This window comes from Myxocyprinus asiaticus, chromosome 1 (genome assembly GCF_019703515.2).
Source record: "Myxocyprinus asiaticus isolate MX2 ecotype Aquarium Trade chromosome 1, UBuf_Myxa_2, whole genome shotgun sequence".
NCBI classification, from domain to species: domain Eukaryota; kingdom Metazoa; phylum Chordata; class Actinopteri; order Cypriniformes; family Catostomidae; genus Myxocyprinus; species Myxocyprinus asiaticus.
Window position 1 is genome coordinate 68,079,459 of NC_059344.1, and position 8,295 is coordinate 68,087,753.

Below are 8,295 nucleotides of genomic sequence, written 5' to 3' on the forward strand. Positions count from 1 at the left end.
GATTAGTCTAATGGACTTTTATCTGACCTGTTACTCGTCTGAGGTAACGGCACTTTGATGTTCCGGGGCGAAATAAAAAATGCATCTTTTGCTTTCTTGAAGGGCACTCCTGCAGGGAGTGGATGTCACTTGAAAGCTCGTTCAAACCGAAAGTGAGAAAATTAATCTTTTCTCGGAGAGCCCTTCCACAAGACTGTTAGTGAAGGGTACATTCATACATTAATGCCATGTTTCCTTCAGAGTATCCACTCCAAGGTCTCTGCACTTCGTAGTAAGTAGAGAGCATAAGGAGGATCACTTGTGATTGAAACTCACCCCCAATCTGCTGTAGCGCATGCTCTTAAAAGCACCTCCACTTCATTTTCTTTAATACGCCCCTGATTTACAAAGAAATCTCATAACACGTTATTACTGTTATTGCTTGCGCCCCTGCCAAAACATTTTTGCACACGCAGTCCCTTAGCTTGCATACGGTATCTGAGTGCTATGTTGTGGCGGATGCAGCAGACTCGCATGTATTAAAATGCAGTATTAAAAGTGTATTTATATACACTATATGTCAATGGACCTCATTCATAAAACACGAGCTGAACCAACTTCTGTGGAGAAAGAAAAATTGTAAAGCCATTCTGATGTAAATTCTCTGATTCATGAAAGTTTTCATATTTTCAAAATGTTAGTTGGCATGAAGAACATTTACACCTGCTTCTGACTGTGTAAATCATGCGTGACATCTGAACAAATCTGGGAGGTATGAAGTATTTGTAAATCTGGAGGAAAGTTTTCGTGAAGGTCCATTTTACACCCAAATTTACTCTCTATTTACGAAGGTTTCTTGAATGAGGCCCAATAAATTAAAAGCTTGAGGATTAAATGAATCTATGAGTGCATTTTATGAAGATGTATACAAACTGCAAAGTTGAGGGTATGATTCCTTACTTAGAGATTCCTAAATTGAGGGTACAGTTTATATACCTGTGGGCACAAATTATTAAAATAACAGAAAGGTTTACATATCTTTACAAACATTTAAAAACTGATAATACAGATTATGACAGTACAATACAGTCATTTTGTTATTTGGCTGACGAAGGCTTTAGATGGCAAATCATTTATTGTTTATTTGTTCCATTTTAAGAGAGTATAGTCCCTCCTTAGACCAAGATGATACAGGAAACAGTCAGTGAGGGGCATCGCAGTCCGGCTGGAAGCTTATGGCAGGTAGTTTTGGTGAAATCCATCATGAGCCCATGGTTCAAACAGTGGCCAGTGAAGTATCCCATGTGTGACGCCCCAGTCTTGTGTTTGTAAGTGGTTGTTGCAGGTGGCTCAGTCTCTGAGGGGCTTGGCTGACACACCTGACGCTTGTGAGTGGGAGCATTAAATATCCTCAGAAGTATTCACGAGGCAGTGCATAGTTCTTTGGTGACAGCATCCTCATAGGGATGCAGCAGTGTTATGGAACCTACCTGAGAGCTTTGTCTTAGCGCCCAGTTACTGCTTTGGTGTTTGTACTTATATTAAAATAAATGTTTGTTTTTTTTTCTCACAGTTTTTGCGTGTTTGGTCTCCCTAATTGTTTCAGCCTTAGAGACTGGTTGTAACACATGTCTTGAAGTTGGCATCAGTTCATCATCTGTGGAGTCCATCGTAGTAGACTGAAGTGAAGTCTGGCTGGCACAGGCTGCAGATAGCCGTCATCACTCGGTGACACGTAGCAGAGGGAGTAGGAAATCAGGCAGGACGGGTGCTAAATCTGGCAGACTCTTGTAACCTTGGAATATATACCACGAGGTTAAGACAGGAGAAGAAATAGACAAAAATTAAAGTAGATGCCATTCACTTTAAAGCAGAGTTATTAAATAAGAGAAGTATGTCTGATTCCAGCAGACCTAACTAAAGCATCATAACTATGAGTACAAAAATCTTCTCCAGCCACCATACTTCATCAGACAACTGCATTTTCAACCATTTTAATTACAAGCTACAGGGAAACTTAGAGTGTATGAAATATACATAATTGTGTGGGCAATGTAGAATAGCAGACAGATTAGAAATATAATCTATTGTTTAAAAGTTATGACCATTGTAGTGATTTTAGTGGGAAAATGGAATAAAACAAACATTTAGAATGTACATGACCACTCCTCAAATACTCCATTTGAGCACCTGTAATAATAAATTGAGATTGTATCTGAAATTGAAGGACACAAACACTGAAATATACATTTTATGTGTTCAATAAAACACACACTTTATTTAATTTGAACATTAGAATTACACACGAATTACACAGCAAAACATACAAAATCAAACTTTCGAACTATCTACAGTCAATACATTTTTAATAAAGAGTGCATGAACAGAATATATATATAAATTCATAAATACTCAACAACTGCAATACCTGTGGAGAGAAGAGAGGGAGAAAAGAGGGGAGGGGGAGGAGGACAACACCAGTTGACACAGCCCAACCTAGGCCTCTTCGTGAAACTGGTCACACTCAGCTGAGTGCCAAGACTGAAAACAGTTCCTATCGCGAACCAAGCAAAGTGTTTTGCCATTACATTCCAGCACGCAACAAGCTACTTTAGTTTTATTTTCAGTCCTACTTTTCCGATAGCATAGCCAACATCTCTTAGAGGACTCTTCAAATTTAGGGACATGAGCTGTGTGGAGTGATGATGAAGGAGGGACTACAGGCTTTAATGTATGCAAAGGGAAACTTGCATGAATATCGATACCTCCCAGCTGACGAGCCAGGTTTTGTCTGAAATCTATCTGGGTTAAGTTCACCGGTCTATGCTCATTCCCTGGTGCCGCAGGAATGTGTTGCCATTCCTTAAACAATATGAAACTGTTGACGACGGCAATGTCTATGAAGTGGAAAAAAAGAGTCTTCCACCACTTCTGTGTTTTTTGTAGGACATCGTAAGATTTTATTATTTGGTCTGACCTATCAACACCACCCATGTTTTTGTTATAATCGCTGATGACAGTGGGCTGGAGGGCTACTTCTTTTGTTCAGTTGCCATCATTTTTTACAAACCTAGTAATTTCGGTTGAGCCATTCGCATTGTGGATATTGGAGAGGCATGTAACTGCACTCGTGTCCTTCCACTGATTTACAAGTATATTCCCCTCAATCCTACACCACCTCATATCCCCATGAGCTGTCTTATGTTCCCATCTTTTGATGACTTTAAATTCTGCAGGAAACAGTTTACGATTCACCCTGCATGTCCCACAGGCATTAGTTCCCATTTCTAACAACTTAACAATAAGAGCTGGGGACGTGTAAATGTTGTCAAACCAAACATTGTGGCCCTGGTCTTTGAATGGCTGCAGTAACGATTCAACTACTTTGGTGACCAAGTCAGTGACACACCCATCATGACTACCTGTGTAAACATTAAAGTCGAGAGTGTACCCCGAGTCTGATGTTGCAATTACCCATAATTTAAAACCCCTTTAAAATCCTGACCGAGCTTTAGACTTGACCGTACGTTCATCTATTTCGAGATTTTTGTTAGGCTGAAAGAGCTGCTGGCATTTTTGTTTGAGGTGGTCCATAAGATAACGCAACTTCCTAAGGCGATCCTGATTATCCTCTGTGGTAGGGTTTACAACATGCAGAGCTGCTAAAAGAGCCTTGTAGCGGTCACGCGACAAATCCCCTCGCCCACGAGCCCTGAAGTGACTTGGTTCCCTAATGACAATGGGAATCAGGGAGAATTGAAAACCCCATGTAAATGAGCAACCCAAGAAATTTTTTTAATTCATCGGGGGTCACCTCCATCCAAGCTCCTTGGTAGCTGGAATATGACAGACAGTTTAGAATGAGCTCCCACCCCTGACAGTTTGTAAAGTTGCATATCTCAGCAACTACAGCCTGAGTAAAAAACAGCATGAAAACGTCAATTTCTCGCAATATCATATTGGAGGTTGACCACACAGCCAGACGCATGCTACCTAAGTCAATACCAAATGGTTGGCTAGGCTTAAATGGGAGAGGTTTTGGTGCCTGTGAATCAATGTCAGAGTACGAGGGATAAGAAACAGAGTCAGGGAAGCATTTACGCTTTCTAGCTGACTTTGGACCTGTGCGAGAATGGCTAGCCATACCCAAAAAAATAAGAGTTACAGTGTTAGTGTTACTGTGAGTATCAGTCATATGAGAAATGGAAACAAACAATACATACACATTCATATATACCCAGTTGATGGTCTTGGCTGGGGATCAGGTTCCATCTCATCCTCCATCTCCTCATGGTCCGAGTCTTCCTGCAGTAGTTCCTGGTCCAGCAGATCTTCCTCCTCTGTGCTCATTCCCTCAAAAGCAGGGAGCCATAGACTTTCCATCTCTACAACAGAAAAAAGTACACAGTTGGTAGCCAGCAGTGTGTTCTTCACATATCCATACACTGAATAGTCACCAAAGGCTTGCAGACTAACCAGAATGTCCAACTGCAGACAGCCCTCTCACACTTTCCTTGTGAACAGGAAGCTACACACAATCTAAAATCATGTCTGTGTGATGGATGGGTAAGGCTATCTGCTAAATTATAGAAAGATATTTACCATTTTTTTTTTACATGTGAAAATCAACAAGCTAGATAACTTATCTAACCAGCAGGCCAGTTTCCAGGCAGGTCTGAACAGCATCTGCTCTCTGCCTCACATTACTTCAGGCGGATTTTTCACAAGCGACAAAATTGGCAAAAAAAGTTATTGATATTTAGTTAAAAATGTACATAGTATTGCTAGTTAATTTTTATTTAGCAAGTTTCAAAGAAACTGCCAAAATAATGTTTAGATAAAAAGAAGAGGCTCACCGATGACGGTCACGTTTTTTTCCAGAAAAAACAACAACTAGCAAGTGCAAATAAATGCTTTATAACTAAAAAGGTTTGACTATCTTCCACAAGTGACAAAATTGGCCAAAAAAGTTATTGATATTTAGCTAAAAATGTACATAGTATTGCTAATATTTATTTAGCAAGTTTCACAGAAATTTGCTTAAAAATAGAGGCTAGCTGCCTGTCCGATGAACGCCGACGGTCATGTCATTTTTTCCAGAAATAACTGGTGTTACTCCTACAAATAAATGCTTTGTAACTAAAATGTTTTGACTTTCAATAGACAATATTGACAACACATGTTAAATAACTTGTCTTACCTCAAAAGATCGCCTCAGTTTTCAATTTGAAGCAGTAAATCCAACATTGGAGGTAATCTCCCAGCGTATCCTCTCTGGCTCAGCTCAGGCAAATGGAGGATGACGCTGATGATGATACATTTATTATTCACGCCCAGTAACCCCTTAACCAATCATATGTGCTTTTAGCTTATATTGTCATGAGTATCTGGCAGTTTTCAGAAATAAAATCGGTGATTGGACGGTGAAGATATTGAGACAGGAACCATGGGAATAATTGTTCCCAAATTTAAATGCTCTGGCTGGTAAGGGTTAAAAGACTATTCCATAGTTTAGGAGCCAAATATGAAAATGATCTCCCTCCTTTTGTGGATTTTGAAGTTCGGTGAAGTCTATCCTAAGTCCAAGGTTCAGGCAATGGTATACTAATTATCCCATATCTTATGGTTGGAGTTGGCATCAGTTCATCCTCTGAAGTACATCGTAATAGACTGAAGTATGGCTGGAACGGGCTGCATTTAGTCATCATCACTCAGAGACACGGCTGGTTCTGGAGACCTCGGGATAGGAGTCCTGAGGTTGAGACATGGAAACAAATAGAATAATATTAGCGTAGATGCCATTCCATTTTATGCAGAGTTATAGATCATGATGGATGTTTCTGGTTCCGGCAGACATAACTAAAGCAGCCTAATTGTGAGTTGATGGATAAATTAGGTGTATGCCTGGCTAAATAGTTGAGTCTTTAGTTTAGACTTAAACTCAGCGAGTGTGTCTGCATCCCGAACAGTGTTAGGGAGACTATTCCATAGTTTAGGAGCCAAACAGGAAAAGGATCTACCTCCTTTTGTGGATTTTGATATTCTAGGAACTATTAACAGGCCAGAATTTTGTGATCGTAATGAACGTGATGGAATATAGCGTGGTAGAAGGTCACTTAAGTACTTTGGAGCTAGACCATTCAAAGCTTTGTATGTAGTTAACAGAATTTTAAAATTAATAAAAAATGTAATCAGGAGACAAATTGTATTTTAGCAGCTTATTTTTTGATGTTTTTGGTCCAGTAATTAGTACCTCAGTTTTGTCAGAATTGAGTAGGAAATTTCTAGCCTTCCAATCTTTGATATGATTAAGTCAAGTCAAGTCATTTTTATTTGTATAGCGCCTTTCACAACACACATTTTTTCAAAGCAGATTTACAGAAAATCATACATTAACAATAAATGAAACCATAATATCTATAAAGTCTTAGAGTCATCATTGTGTAGTCTGATTAAATATGATTGTAAATTGTGTATAAAAATAAGTAATTAAATAATAATTGTATTTAGACCCCCAGTGAGCAAGCTGAAGGCGACTGTGGCAAGGAACACAAAACTCCATAAGATGTTGATTAATGGAGAAAAATAACCTTGGGAGAAACCAGACTCACTGTGGGGGCCAGTTCCCCTCTGGCTAACAGCATGAATATATAGTCATTACTTATTTATGTGCAGTGCAAGTCATGGTTTAAAATTATTAAACTAAGTAAGTGTTAAGGGCCAGTGTTTAAACAAAGATTTTGTATGAACTGTAAGATTAATGACTAATGTCTTTGAAGTCCAATGGTGTATGTAGTTAACAGAATTTTTAAATTAATACAAAATTTAACAGGTAGCCAATGTAACGATGATAAAATGGGGCTAATATGATCATACTGAATTTCTTGGTTCTAGTCAGCACTCTGGCTGCTGCATTTTGAACCAATTGAAGTTTATTTATTGAACTTGCAGGACATCCTCCCAGTAATCCATTACAATAACCAAGTCTTGAGGTCATGAACGCATGAATTAGGTTTTTGGCATCAGAGAGCAAGTGTCGTAATTTAGCAATATTTCTCAGGTGGAAGAATGCTATTCAACAAACATTGGTAATTTGATTTTCAAAGGACAGATTGGTATCAAATATAACACCTAAGTTCTTCGCTGTAGAAGATGATGTAACAGTACATCCATCGGGAGTCAAATTATATTTTAGCTGCTTATTTTAGGAGGTTTTTGGTCCAATAATTAGTAGCTCTGTTTTGTCAGAATTGAGTAGAAGGAAATTTCTGGCCATCCAATCTTTGATTTCATTGATACACTCTGCTAATTTGGAGAATTGTGAAATTTAGTCGGGTTTCGAAGAAATATACAATTGGGTATCGTCGCCATAATAATGGAAACTTATTCCATGATTCTTGATAATATCTCCCAGGGGAAGCATATATAAGGAGACAATCAGAGGCCCTAAAACTGATCCCTGTGGTACTCAACACTTAACTTTTTGTTGATTTGACAATTTCTTATTTACATAGACAAAGTGGTAGCAGTCTGCTAAATAGGACCTAAACCATGCTAATGCAAGTCCACAAATACCAACATAATTCTCTAGCCAAGTCTAGACGATCTATCGTGTCGAAGGAAGCACTAAGATCTAAAAGCACTAGAAGTGAAATGCAGCCGTGATCAGATGATAAGAGCAAGTCATTTGTAGCTCTGATAAGTGCAGTCTCTGTACTGTGATGGGGCCTAAATCCTGACTGAAATTGTTCATATATTACTATTTCTCAACATAGTTGGGAGTATTTCTAGTATTTTCGACATAAACTGGAGATTTGAAATCGGTCTATAATTAGCCAGTTCTCCAGGAACAAGTTGTGGCTTCTTAATAAGCGGTTTGATAACGTCCTGGATACTTTCGTAACCTCTGTTCCCTGATGGAAGGAATGAGATGTTGTGTCAATGTAGTGACATTAGGGGTCACTCTTGGGAGCCCCAAACACCTCTGCTTTTTTTTTAAAAAAGGCCAATGAGAATTGGCGAGTGGAATTTGCATGCCACTCACCCGGACATACGGGTATAAAAGGAGCTGGTATGCAATCACTCATTCAGGTTTTGTGCTGAGGAGCCGAGACCAGGTCCCAGCCATTTCAGTGGGTAGTTCAGCGTTGTGGCCAGAGGGACACAACATCTCGTTCCCTCCATCAGGGAATGGAGGTTACGAAAGTAACCAGGACGTTCCCTATCTGTCACTCACTTGACGTTGTGTCGATGTAGTGACACTAGGGGTCCCTATACAAAATGCCACAACTAGCTGAACTGTGTTAAGTGAACTGC

General features: G+C 39.2%; 1 long non-coding RNA gene across 1 annotated transcript; it reads right to left on the bottom strand.

Annotated features, from left to right (window-relative positions):
* Positions 1-1,087: 1,087 nt before the first annotated feature.
* On the bottom strand, positions 1,088-5,293 carry LOC127448138 (uncharacterized). The gene is made up of 3 exons (XR_007898465.1): positions 5,180-5,293; positions 4,203-4,364; positions 1,088-1,774 (listed from the first exon to the last, which is right to left on the bottom strand). It is a non-coding gene; the product is annotated as an uncharacterized LOC127448138 (long non-coding RNA).
* Positions 5,294-8,295: the final 3,002 nt, after the last annotated feature.